Raw genomic sequence first — 13,873 nt, 5'->3', positions numbered from 1 at the left:
TCACCCCAGCTGGACCGTGGAGAGCTTTTTCCTTTGTGATATACATGCTGTATGCTGTAAGGCAGGGGGGAAGTGGAATGTGTAGCTCACCAGTGTTTTTCAGGATTGCTTCTCTTTATAAATCCAGGTCTCCCTACTCTGTCATACCCACACCATAGGCTGATGGTCCTGGATAACCTTGAGCAAATTACCAATACTCTGTGGCTACAGTTTCCTCAGTTGTAGTATCAAGCAGCCTCACGGGGCATGAGGACTAAATGGGAAATCTTTCATTTACCTGTTCATTCAACAGGTATTTATTGAAGATTCTGTGCACCACGCTGTGTTCCAGGCATTGGGGATACAGCAGAGCAGAACAAAGCTCTTACCCTTTAGCACTTGTGTACTAGTTTTATGGAATGTAAGGATGGAGAGATAGTGAACAAGTAGATAATAGGTCAGTGGTAAGTATGAGTGGTTAACCTTAGTCTGGTTATCTACTTGTGTCTTGTTAATTAAGGCAGGAATCACGTCATGTATGTTTGTTTTCACCTGTGTCCTCGTGCACTTGTAAATCAACTGGTGGTATTACAGATTTCTACCTCTTCCTCCTTTCTTTTTTAGCATAGGGAAGAAAGCCTGAACAACCACACACGTATTTGTTTTTCTTGATAAAATCGCAGGTTGTATGGGTTGAGCCCCCCAAATCTAAAAATCTGCTGTCTAGAATGCTCCCAAATTCAAACCTTTGCAAGTGCTGACATGACACTCAGAGGAAATGCCCTTTGGAGCATTTTGGATTTTGGGTTTTCGGATATGGGATGTTCAACGTAAGATTAGTGCAAATATTCAGAAATCACAGAAAATTCAAAGTCTGAAACACTTTGGTCCCAAGCATTTCAGATAAGGGAAACTGACCCTGTACTTAGGGACTTTGTCATCCTATCTGGAAGAAGTCTAGGGGAAAATCCTTAACAACACTAAAGCAGTGATGAGGTAGTGGCGGGGCAAGGGGGCTGAAAAGGAAGAGGGAAAATATTGCTCTGGAAAGACAACTTTAAAAGTAAAGGGCTTTGTTTATGGTGTATAGATCATTGGGAAAGTAGAGAAAGTGAACACAGACCTCTTCAGCAAGCTCAAACTAGTGCCAGGAGGCATTTCGCAAAGACTGAAGATAGGAAATGCCACTTTTGCTTATTGCATAGGTATCTTGAGGTAGGTACCATGAGGTGGTACAGGTTAGAAATCTAAGCCAGTTTCAAGAAAACTGGTGTGAAGTAAACTTAATACCTTCTGGACAAGTAGGCCCCAGAAACGAGTAAGGCATTGTAAGAAAACACAGCAGGGATTGGTGAGCACCTGAGCACCGCAGAGCTCTGGGAGTATGAGCCCAGGGGTGCCCAGCTGCCAACAGGGGTATCTATGTGAATTTTTGGGTGTCAGCAACTAATTCAGACTTTAAAAAAGAAGAGGGAGGAGGAGGAGGAAGAATAAGAAGAAACTGGTATGGTATAAATAAAACAAATCTGAAGGCTCAATGTGATCCAGTGCCCTACCAGATGATAAACTGGTTTGGATGAACCCACTCTCAGGTCTTTTGGTAGAAGGCAGGTTTTTGGTAAGTTTTTGAGCTGGAATTTAGTAGCAGATGAACTCTTGGGCAAGCCCTCTGTGGCCCAATGATAACCTTCAGTTTGCATCTGTGAAACAGGCCACTACCAGCTGCTCCATGTCTGTGGGGAGCTTTTAAATCTTGATTAAAAGTCCCCAGCTAAATAGAGAAGATGCTTCTGGTGTATTGACAATCTTTCTGTGGCCATCAGCGCCCATCAGTAGGTCCCGCCTCCAGCGTCCCTTCCAGCCTGTAGCTGTGTCTGCTATTTTTAGCTCTTCTGCAACTCCATTAACCATATTCACCTCCTCATGCCACTTGTCTGTATGTTTAATTATGTAAATGGCATTACAAATCACAGTGGTGTTGAACTACATCTCATTTCTCACAGCAAATCAAAGCATGTTACACTGTGTCTTTTTGGCCATTTGTTCAGTCTGAAGGTAGACACAGTGGAGGGTGATTGCTTTCTTCTTGTGAGGAAGATGAGTTGGGAAAATGGATGTTTTGGTAAAAGTGATTTCGTGGGATGCATGTGGGATCGCACTAAGCGGTTGACTTTTGTTCTTTTAACTTAAGATAATGTCTATTAAGCCAGTTCTTTGCTGTCCTATTTTTAGCCACTCTCAAGTTTGTAGGTGAGCAAGAAGCTGTGTGCAGTCTTTGAACTATAGGAGGAGGACGAATGGAGCCAGTAAGACTTTCCTTTGCCAGGTCACTCGTAGGAGGGATGCGTCTGAGGCCGCCCTGTGTCCTCCTCTCTCATTACCTCAGTGCCGGAATGCGTTCTTTTAGAAAGCCACCCTTCTGTCTACCCTGCGTCACTTATGTTGTAATTGAAGCTCATTTCCTTTTGACTGATGTTCAGTAAATAATAAATGGTCAATACCCTTCCTGGAATAAGTCTTCACTTTTTGTGCTCTGCTTTGGATCGCATCTGTGGGCCCTGTGTGCTTTCTCACTCTCCGCTACCTCTTGCTCTCAGTTCATCAGCGTGGTCAGGTCTGCCTGTTCTCGCCAGTCCAGTCCTGTGGCCTCCTGCAGCCCTGCCACCTTCTACCAGCAGCTCTCATTTCTCATTGCCTGTTCATTTGTGGTGTTCTTGTAATCCAGTGGTTAGCCCTACTACTCTTCTGAAATGATTCACTCAGATCCTTTCCTGCCTTCCAAAGCCAGAGTGTTCTCCAGGCCTCACTCTACCTGTATTGTTATTGAGTCATGTAAGAGTTACTTGGATATATTGTAATTTCATCCATAAATACTTGAGTATGCATCTCATCCCCTTAAGAACAAGAACATTCTCCTGTCTCACCACAATAAGATGATTGTACTTTCTACCTAACATATAGGCTACATTCAGTTTACCTTGTTGTCCCAATCAAGTCTTTTGTAGTGGTCTTTTGGAATTCCAAGATTCAGTCAAGTACATGCATTTCTTATAGTTGCTGTGTCTCTCTTGCATGCTTTAATTGAGTAGAACAGTTTTCCCAGGCCTTATTTAGTCTTTTATGACATTGACGTTGAAGATCCCAGCTAGACTGTCTCTACAAAACCACTTGGATTTCTCTGATCTTTTCCTCATGATGAGGTTCAGGTTAAATATTTTGGTCAAATAGGTGATACTGGGTGCCTTTGTGCTCTTCTTACTGTATCGCATCAGGAGGTACATGATGGCAGCTACTCTCACTCTTGGCACTATTAAATTTGATTACTTGGTTAAGGTGGTTTATACCACATTTTGCTATGGTAAGGCTCTGTTCTTGCATTACTGTGATGAAATACCTGAGGCTGGGTAATTTATAAAGAAGAGGTTTAATGGGCTCAGGGTTCTGAAGACTGTACAGGAAGCATGGCACTAGCATTGGCTCACTTTTGGAGAGGCCTCAGGAAGCTTTTACTTATGGTGGGAAGGCAAAGCGGGAGCAGGCATTTCGCATGGTGAGAACAGGAGCAAGGGCTGCGGAGGTGCCACACACTTAAACAACTAGATCTTGTGAAAACTTGCTCACTATGGTGAGGACAGCACCAAGCCACGAAGGATGTGCCCCATGACCCAAACACCTCCCATCAGGCCCCACGTCCCACTGGGGATTACATTTCCACATGAGATTTGGGTGGGGACAAATGCCCAAATTATATCAGGTACCTGTTCCTTTTTGAAATTAGTAAGTAATCTTTGTGTTGATGCTCTTCTAGTGTGTGGGATATCGTGTTTCCAGCCTTTCATCTAATAATTTTCTGCCCATTGATGATTCTTGATTTCTTTTTCAGTTCTTCTATTGTGGTAAAATATATATAAAGTAAAATTTGCCATTTAAATCATTTTTAAGTATACAATTCATTGGCTTTAATTATACTCACAATGTTGTGCAACCATCACCACTCTCCTTTTCCAGAACTTTTTCATCATTCCAACATGAAACTGTACCCATCAAACAAAAATTCCCCATTTCCCATATCTTCAGTCCTGTCAACTACTGCATTCTACTCCGTCTCTATGAATTTCACTACTCTAGGGACCTTATATGAGTGGAATCATAACAGTATTTGTCCTTTTGTAACTGGCTTATTTCACTTAATATAATGCCTTCAAGGTTTATCTGTGTTATAGCATGTGTCAGAATTTCTTTGCTTTTTAAAGCTAAACAATAGTCCATTGTATGGACAGGACACATTTATTCATCTGTTGATGGACACTTGAGTTGTTTCTACTTTTTGGCTGTTGTGAGTAATGCTGTGAACAAGAGAGGGCAAATATCTCTTCAAGACCCTGCTTTCAATTCTTTTTTTTTTTTCTTCATTTGGAGACAGGTCTTGCCCTGTCACCCAGGCTGGAGTGCAGTGGCACAATCATAGTTCACTGTAACCTCAAACTCCTGGGCTCACGTGATCCTCCTGCCTCAGCCTCCTGAGTAGCTGGGACTACAGATGTGCACCACCATGCCCACCTAATAAAAAAAAAAATTGTAGAGAGAGGATCTTGCTCTGTTGCCCAGGCTGGTCTCGACCTCCTGGCCTCAAGTGATCCTCCTGCCTTGGCCTCCCAAAGCATTGGGATTATAGGCATGAGCCACTGTGCCCTGCCAATATATATACCCACACACACTCATAAGTAAAAGTGTTGGATCATGGATTAATTTTGTTTTAAATATTTTTAGAAACTGCCTTACTGTTTTCTATAGCAGCTGCACCATTTTACATTCTTACCAGTTTCTCCACATCTTGGAGATGAGAGGTCCAGCTGCTCCACATCTTTGTGTGTCTCCATCTTCACATGGCATTCTTCCCTCTGTGTCTGTCTCTGTATCCAAATTTTCCTCTTCTTCAAAGGACACCAATTATATGACATTTAGGGCCCACTTCATTTTAACTAATTACATCTGTAAAGAATATAATTATGTATTTCCAATTAAGGTCACATTCTACACATCGTAGCTCACTCCAGCCTCCAATGGCTGGGCTCAAGCAGTCCTCCTTTCTCAGTTTCCCAAGTATATGTGACTGTAGGCATGCACTACCATTCCTGGCTAATTTTATTTTTCAGTAGGGACAGGGTCTTGCTATGTTGACCAGTCTGGTCTCAAATTGTTGGCCTCAAGTGATCCTCCTGCCTTGGCCTCCTAAAGTGCTGGGATTACAAGTGTGAGCCACCACACCCAGTCTTGTTAATTGTTCTCTAAATGTTTGGTAGAATTCACCACTGAAGCCATCTGGTTCTGGACTTTTCCTTGTTGGGAGGTTTTTGATTACTGACTTTGATTACTCTTGTTAAAGTCTTTTGAAATGTTCTATTTATTCTTGAGTCAGTTTAGGTAATTTGTGTGTTTCTAAGAATTAGTCCTTTTCATCCAGGTTATCCAATTTGTTGGCATATATTTGTTTATAATGCTCTTTATGTCCTTTTTATTTCTGTAGAGTCATTAGTAATGTCCCTATTTTTATTTCTTATTTTAGGTATTTGTATTTGCTATCTTTTTTCTTTGTCAGTCTTGCTAAGGGCTTGTCAATTTTGTTGATCTTTTAAAAGAAACAACTTTTGACTTCATTGATTATCTTTTGTTTTTCTATTCTCTGCTTCATTTGTCTCCACTCTAATAATCTTTATTATTTGCCTCCTTTTGCCAGCATTGGGTTTAGTTTACTCTTTTTCTAGTTCTTTAAGGTATAAACTTAGGTTATTAGTTTGAGATCTTTCATGTAATGTAAAGATGTATGCTATAAATTTCCCCTTGAGCACTGCTTTCCCTCTGTCCTGTAAGTTTTGGTATGTTGTATTTTTGTTTTCATCCATTTCAAGTTATATCCTAATTTCCCTGTTTTCTTCTTTGATAAATTGGTTGTTGAGTATGTAATTTCCACAATATTTGTGAATTTTTCAGTTTTCCTTCTCATTGATTTCTGCCTTCATTCCATTGTGATTGGAGAAGATACTTATGATTTCTGTCATCTAAATTTATTGAAGCTTGTTTTGTGCCCAATATATGGTGGAGTGTTCTACATATGTCTGTTAAGTCTCATTGGTTTATAGTATTGTTCAAGTCCTCTGTTTTCTTACTAATCTGCTGTCAAATTGTTCTGTTTATTATTGAGAATAGGGTATTGAAATCTTGAACTGTTATTTTAGAACTATTTGTCCCTTTTATTTTATGAATGTTTGCTTCCTATACTTTGGAGCTGTTTTTCGGTGCATGTATATTTATACTTGATATATCTTCTTGATGAATTGACTCTTTTATTAACATACATCCTTTTTTGTTTCTTGTGACTATTTTCTACTTAAAGTCTACTTTTTTCTGCATATTATTATAGCCACCCAGCTCTTTTAGTTATTTTGCATACTTTCAGTTCCAACCTATGTGCCTTCGGATCTAACGTAATTCTCTTGTAGACAGCTTATGTATCCATTCTGCCAATCTCTGCCTTTTGATTAGAGTGTTTAATACATTTACATTTAAAGTAATTATTGAGAAGGAAGGACTTTTGCCATTTTTGCTATTTGTATAGCTTTTGTTGTCCCTCAGTCCTTCTATTTCTGCCTTCTTTTGTATGTAGTTGATTTTTCTAATGTAGTTCACTGATTTGATTCCCTTCTGCTTTCGTCCTTTCCTTTCGTTTCTCCTTCTTCCTTTCCCCTTTCCTCTTTCTCCTTTTTCTTTTCCCTTTTCCTTTTTCTCTCTTCTTCCTTTCCTTCTGCTCCTCTCCCTTTCCCTCTTCTCCCCTTTTGTTCCCCTCTTCTCCCTCCCCCTCCTCTTTCAACAAGGTTGTGCTCTGTTGTCCAGGCTGCAGTACAGTGGCATGATCATAGTTCACTGTAATCTCAAACTTCTGGGCTCACACAAGCCTGCCTCAGCCTCTTAAGTGCCTAGGCCTACAGGTGTTTGCCACCATGCCCAACTATTGTTTTTGTTTGTTTATTTGTTTGTGTTTTTTTTAAAGATGGGGTCTTGTTATGTTGTCTAGGCTGGTCTTGAACTCCTGGCCTCAAGTGATCCTCTTGCATTGGCCTCCCAAAGTGCTGGGCTTACAAGCGTGAACTACCGCACTCATCCTCATTTTTTTTAGCATATATTCTTCAGATACTTTCTTTGTGGTTACAATGGGGATTACAGTTAACATCCAACATTCTAACAATCCAGTGGAATTGATATCAGTTTAACTTAAAATCTGTGTCAATTCATGGAGACAGAAAGTAGAATAGAAGTTACCAGAGTCTATGGGAGAGGAAGATGAGGAATTATTGTTTAACCAGTAAAGAGCTTTTGCGTGGGATGATGCAAAAGTTTTGGAAATGGATAGTGGTGTAGTTACTCAGCATTTTGGATGTACATAATGCTGAAATTGTATGCTTTACAAAGGCTTAAAATGGCATATTTTATGTATGTTTTACCACAGTGAATAAAGCTAATATCAACTAACTCTGCTCCTGTATAGCTCTGCTCCCCTATTTATGTTTTTGTCACAAATTATATTTTTATACACTGTATCCCAATAATACAGATTTATAATTTTTTTGTTTTTTAGACAATGATGTCATTTATTTAAAATGTTTACTCCAAGAAATATATATATATAAAATAAGATATGTAATAAAAATATAAATGTGTGTGTATATATATATAATAAGACAATTAACAGCACTAAACCAGGCACCTTCAACCAAATCACAACCTTCTCTTTGATTCCCCTTCATGCTAATCCTCTTTCAAATTTTTTTTCCTGAAGTGGAAGACCAGTCAGATGCCCATGGGGTCAGTGCCAAGCACGTTCCCAGCCGGGCAACTGAGTACCTTTCTCTAGGAGTGCACGATGCCCTTCTCCCCAGCTCCTTGTTTTAAAGGATTTAACCCATTAGGAAGTTCATTTTTCGATCTAAGCTAAAAGGAGGTGCGGTTCGAGGCCGTCTTCACTTCGAAGGTCCCTTTCCTGCTCCAGTCCCTGGTTAGGGTTCTAGAAGAGGCTGGCTGCCAGGTTTACGTGAGGCTGCCAGAAAATCTAAGTCCAACTCCACCCAGGGCAGCCCCTGCAAAGGCTGGGACCTCAGGTGCTACATCCTCAACCCTCTCAGTGACCACGACTCAAAGGAGAGACTTCAAGGATTCCAGGAACACAGGTGCCTGGGCTGTGTTCCAGGAAAGAGACCTGTCCAGGAAAACGGATCAGGTTGTTGCATGGAAGCATGAGTCAGAGATAGTGGTTTTGGGGTGATTTAGACAAATTAGGTTAGTTTAGCAAAGCTCTGAAGTGGCAGAAGCTTCTCCCCTGGACTACTGATAGAACACAGAACAAGAGATGTGCCTGGCGTCAGACTAAGTCTTGGAGAGATGCAGGCCAGTCTTCTCCCACAGGGCCTTGGGACTGGCAGGACAGACACTGCTACGTGCCCTCCAGGGCAGGAGTCACAGTAAGGAGTGACTGGGGTGGAAGATAGGGAAATAAGCAACAACAACTAGATCATTTTTGGCATTTTAACATGGAGAAAGTGACGTGGTAATAATAGCAAAAGCAAAAACAAAACAAAACAAAAACTTGAAGAGACCAATATTTAACTTTCCCATCCACCTAAGTCTCACATTTAAGTTCTATTTTCATCTGCCCCATAAGCACCACTGAATTAAAGAAACATATATATTTTAAAGCACCCAAACCAGTCCAGACCCTCTGGAAACCACAAGCCCCAGCCAGAGCTGTCGCCTCTCTTGGGTCCAGGCGAGAGGAGGGTTCCAGGAAAGGCACCTTGTAAGTCACTCAGCACAGCGAGCTTGGGCACGGGCACTTGACGGGGACGTGGGTGGCAGTCACAGCATCCGTATTGACACGCAAGGAAGGACACTCTGGTAATCCCAACTATTTGGTACCAGAGCCAAGCAAACATGACTAAAGGGAGCTGGGTCAGCAGAACGTTACCCCGAGCCTCAGCAACAGGATGGCCCGTGCGAGGCAGGATCCAGGCGGGGGAGAAAAGGAGACCAAAGCACAAGGCGACGAAGGCTGGTACGGAAAGGGCTGATCCTTCTTGCAAGGACTGGAGAATGCCCACTTGACTGCTGGCTGATCAATCTCTAATTGATGAGGGCATGTGACAAGGCTCAGCCCTGGCTCCACAGGGAGCCATGAAGCTGACTCAGCTGATACAAATGTTCCCATCTCTGCCCCACCCCCAAGTCCCCATGGTTCCACCATCACCTGATTTTCATTTGGACTTCTTTAACAGCTAGAGTAGATACAAATGGCTAAACACAGACCCCCAGTCCCGTTCCAGGGGGGACACAGCAGATTACAGGCAGCCGAGGGGAGAAACAGAACGACATCAGCTTAGGCCAGTCTGCAGGAAAAAGCAGGAAAGGAGGACCCGGATGCTTCTGAAGCACACGAGCATGATTTCGGATGGAGGCAGGCCGGAGACTTTGCCTGTCTGCTGCTGGTTCCTGTAAGGGACATTTTTCTGATTAAATGGCGATTCCTCTTCTATGTAGCATCCGCTTGGATCACGATGCTGATTATAACTGGAAAGGGGTGTTTTGGGGAGTGTTTTCAGGGGAGGAAGAAAGAAAAAAACTTAAAAAAACCTAGATTGCTCAAAGTTTCTGCCTTTTTTTTAGGAAGGGTAAGTCAACTATGAGCAAGTATTTTAATTCGACATGAAAGGGGAAAAAACATACTTTGGAAGGCGTACAAAAAAAGGTAAACATTGGATCACTTGTAAAACGGAACCTCATGGAGTCTAAACAAAAATGCACTTTCGGTCAACTTTTGCTTTTTTAAATTCCTTGTTTGACTTCCCATCCCAGTGAACATGGAAATGACAGCTGCCACGAGAGGTGTAGACTCGGAGGAGTCTCCGGGAGCCTCAGAGGGTTCGGCAGTTGTATTCTGGGTTTCTTGATCTTCTCTTTCTTGGTCTCACTTTTGTCTCTTGCTATCACCAAGGAGTGTGAGTAGCCCATGGTGACCTTCTCTGAGAAAATGCCATCCAGAATCTTCACCTCCTGGGCTGCAGTGCAAGACTTGGGCTTGTGGTCCCCGTAGCCCAGTTCCCCGAAGGTCGGTGATGGGCCCCAGCTGATGGTGCTCTCTCGTTGGTGGCCACAATGATGCTGCTCTTCCTATAAGCCAGGCTCTGGATTCTGTAGCCACAGAGGTCCTGCACTGCTTTCGGGTACGTGGTAGATTCACGGGAGGTGTTGGTGGCCCCCCAGAAATACAGACCACCCACTTCACTGACGGCAAAGGACCAGGTGTAACCAGCATAGATCTGGGATGCCCCATGCCCAGGGAAGTCAAACAGCTTCACCAGGTGGAGGACCATCTCATCCTTCTGTTCTGCATGGCCCAGCTGGCCATAGCTACCAAAGCCCCAGGAGAAGACTCACTTCTGGGAGTCCAGGAACAGCGTGTGGTTAGTGCCACAGGCTACGTTTCACACAACTACATTTGGTACAAGCAGGATCTGTCTCGATAAAGATGGCCACTCACCGGGGAACCAGTCTGTAGTTGTACTCTATCTGCTGTGCCCGGGCGATGAACTTCCCATCCAAGTTGTGTCCCAGCTGACCATATTCATGGCACCCAAAGGAATAGAGGTTTCCTTTGCAGTCCATTATCATACTGAATTCAGCCCCACAGGCCATTTTGGTAATTGGCTGGCCATTGTACATTATCTGTGCGGGGCTGGGGACAGCATCTGTCTGGTTGCCAAGGCCCAGCTGTCCCATCTTATTTTCCCCAAACGCAAACATGGAGCCCATTTCCATCAAGGCCAAGGTGTGGTTCTGCCCATATGCCGCAGACACGATCACTTCGTAGCTGAGACCCTTGATGAGTCTGGGGGATTCTACTCTCTTGGTGTCACCATGTCCCAGCTGCCCTTTCTCATTCCTCGATTTCCAAAGAATCTTTCCTGACTTTTTCTCCCATGCTTGTTAGGTGCTCTCTCTTCTGTTCAGACCATGATTTTGCCACCAGGCACCTGTGTGTTGTTAGTTTATCCAAAGCATTTTCTATTTTTTATTTCTATTTATTTTCAACATTTAGGTTCAGGTTTATTATATAGGTAAACTGTATGTCACAGGGGTTTGGTGTACTAATAATTTCAGCACCCAGATAATAAGCCTAGTACTCAATGGGTGTTTTTTCTGATTCTCTCCCTCTTCCTACCTTCCACCCTCAAGTAGGCCCCAGAGTCTCTTGTTCCCCTCTTAGTATCCAAGTGTTTTCATTGTTTAGCTCCCACTTATAAGTGAGAACATGCAACCTTTGGTTTACTGTTACTGTGTTAGTTTGCTTAGGATAATAGCCTCCACCTCTGTGTTGCCACAAAGGATATGATCTCATTCTTTTTTATGTCTGCACAGTATTCCATGGTGTACATGTACCACATTTTGTTTATCTAGCGTACCATTGATGAGTATTTAGGTTGATTCCATGTCTTTCCTATTGTGAATAGTGCTGCAGTGAACATATGTGATATGGTTTGGGTCTGTGTCCCTGCCCAAATCTCATGTTGAATCGTAATCCCCAGTGTTTGGAGGCGGGGCCTAGTGGGCAGTGATTGGATCATGGGGATGGATTTCTCATGAATGGTTTAGCACCATCCCCTTGGTGCTGTTTGTGTGATAATGAGTGAGTTCTTATGAGAACTGTTTATTTAAAAGTGTGTAGCACCTCCCCTAACCTCTCTCTCTCTCTCTCTCTCTCTCTCTCTCTCTCTCTCTCTCTCTCTCTCTCTCGCTCCTGCTTCCGCCTTCCAAGACAGCTGTTCCCCCTTTGCCTTACACCATGATTGGAAATTTCCTGAGGTCTCTGCAGAAGCAGAAGCCACTATGCTTCCTGTACAGCCGTGCACAGGAAGAACTTGTTCTTCCTGTGTACCTGTTCATCCTGTACAACAGAACTGGGAGCTAGTTAAACCATTTTTCTTTATGAACTACCCAGTCTCAGGTATTTCTTTATAGCAGTGCAAGAACGGACTAATACAATATGCATGTGTGTGTCTTTATGGCAGAACAATTTATATTCCTTTGGATATATACCCAATAATGAGATTGCTGGATTGAATGATAGTTCAATTTTAAGTTCTTTGGGGAATCTCGCCACATTGTTTTCCACAGAGGCTGAAGTAATTTACATTCCCACAGCAGTGTCTATAAGCATTCCCTTTTCTCCACAACCTCGCCAACATCTATTATTTTTTGACTTTTTAATAATATTCTGACTGGTGTAAGATGTCATCTCATTTTGATTTTGGTTTGCATTTCTCTAATGGTTAGTGATGTTGAGCATTGTTTCATATGCTCTTTGGCTACGTGTATGTCCTTTGCGCGCTTAATGGGGTTATTTTTTGCTTATTAATTTGCTTAAGTTTCTTATAGATTTTAGGTATTAGACCTCTGTCAGATGTATAGTTTGCAAATATTTTCTCCCATTTTGTAGGTTGCATGTTTACTCTGTTGATAGTTTCATTTGCTCTGCAGAAGTTCTTTAGTTTAATTAGATCCCATTTGCCAATTTTTGTTTTTGTTGCAATTGCTTTTGGTGTCTTCGTTGTGAAATATTTGCCAGGTCCTATGTTCAGAATGGTATCTCCTAAGTTATCTTCCAGTGTTTTATAGTTCTGGGTTTTACATTTAAATATTTAATCCATCTTGAGTTGATTTTGTGTGTTGTATAAGGTAGGGGTTCAGTATCACTCTTCTGCATATAGCTAACCAGTTATCACAGCACCATTTATTGAATAGGGAGTCTTTTCCTCATTGCTGATTTCATCAAAAATTAGATGATTCATAGGTATGCGAAGTGATCCACCCACCTCGGCCTCCCAAAGTGGTGAGATTACAGGCACAAGCCACCACACCTGGCCCGAGCTCTTTTTTGAATATGAATTCAATATGAATTTTAAAATAGTTTTTCCTAATTCTGTGAAGAATGTCATTGGTAATTTGATAGGAATAGCATTGAATCCGTAAATTGCTTTGGGCAGTATGGCCATTTTAATAATATTAGTTTTTTGTATCCATGAGCATAGAATGTTTTTCCATTTGTTTGTGTCATCTCTGATTTCTTTGAGCCATGTTTTGTAATTCTCATTGTAGAGATTTTTTTTACCTCTTTGGTTACGTGTATTCCTAGGTATTTTATTCTTTTTGTGGCTATTGTGAATGGTGTTGTGCTCTTGATTTGGCTCTTGGCTTGAATGTTGTTGGTGTATAGTAACCAATCAGTAATACTGATTTTTGTGTGTTGCTTTTGTATCCTGAAACTTTGCTGAAGTTGTTTATCAGATCAGGAGCTTTGTGGAGAGACTAGATGTAGAATCATGTTGTCTGCAAATAGGGATAATTTGACTTCCTCTTTTCCTGTTTGGATGCTGTTTATTCTTTGTTTTGCCTGATTGCTCTGGCCAGGATTTCCAATAATATGTTGAATAAAAGTGGTCAGAAAGGACATTCTTGTCTTGTGCCGGGTTTCAAGGGGAATGCTTCCAACTTTTGCCCATACAATATGATGTTGGATGTGGATTTGTCATAGATAGCTCTTATTTTCAAGTATATTCCTTCAATGCTTAAGTTATTGAGGGTTTTTAACATGAAGGGATGTTGAATTTTATGGGAATCCTTTTCTGCATCTATTGAGATGGTCATGTGGTTTTGTTTTTAGTTCAGTGAATGGGTTGAATCACATTTATTGATATGCATATGTTGAACCAACCTTGCATCCCAGGGATAAAGCCTGCTTGATCATGATGGATTAGCTTTTTTATGTGCTACTGGATTTGGTTTGCTAGTA

The 13,873-nt window shown here is 41.8% G+C and overlaps 1 protein-coding gene and 1 pseudogene across 17 annotated transcripts in view; one reads left to right on the top strand and one right to left on the bottom strand.

Annotated features, from left to right (window-relative positions):
* CHCHD6 (coiled-coil-helix-coiled-coil-helix domain containing 6) overlaps window positions 1-13,873 on the top strand; it is a 238,431-nt gene that overhangs the window by 52,815 nt on the left and 171,743 nt on the right. The gene's annotated exons all lie outside the window — the stretch shown is intronic.
* LOC102144515 (protein RCC2 pseudogene) lies at window positions 9,939-11,967 on the bottom strand (annotated as a pseudogene).

Source organism: Macaca fascicularis, chromosome 2 (genome assembly GCF_037993035.2).
Source record: "Macaca fascicularis isolate 582-1 chromosome 2, T2T-MFA8v1.1".
NCBI classification, from domain to species: domain Eukaryota; kingdom Metazoa; phylum Chordata; class Mammalia; order Primates; family Cercopithecidae; genus Macaca; species Macaca fascicularis.
The sequence above is the reverse complement of the archived record's forward strand: the minus strand, read 5'-3'. Positions and strand labels throughout refer to the sequence as shown.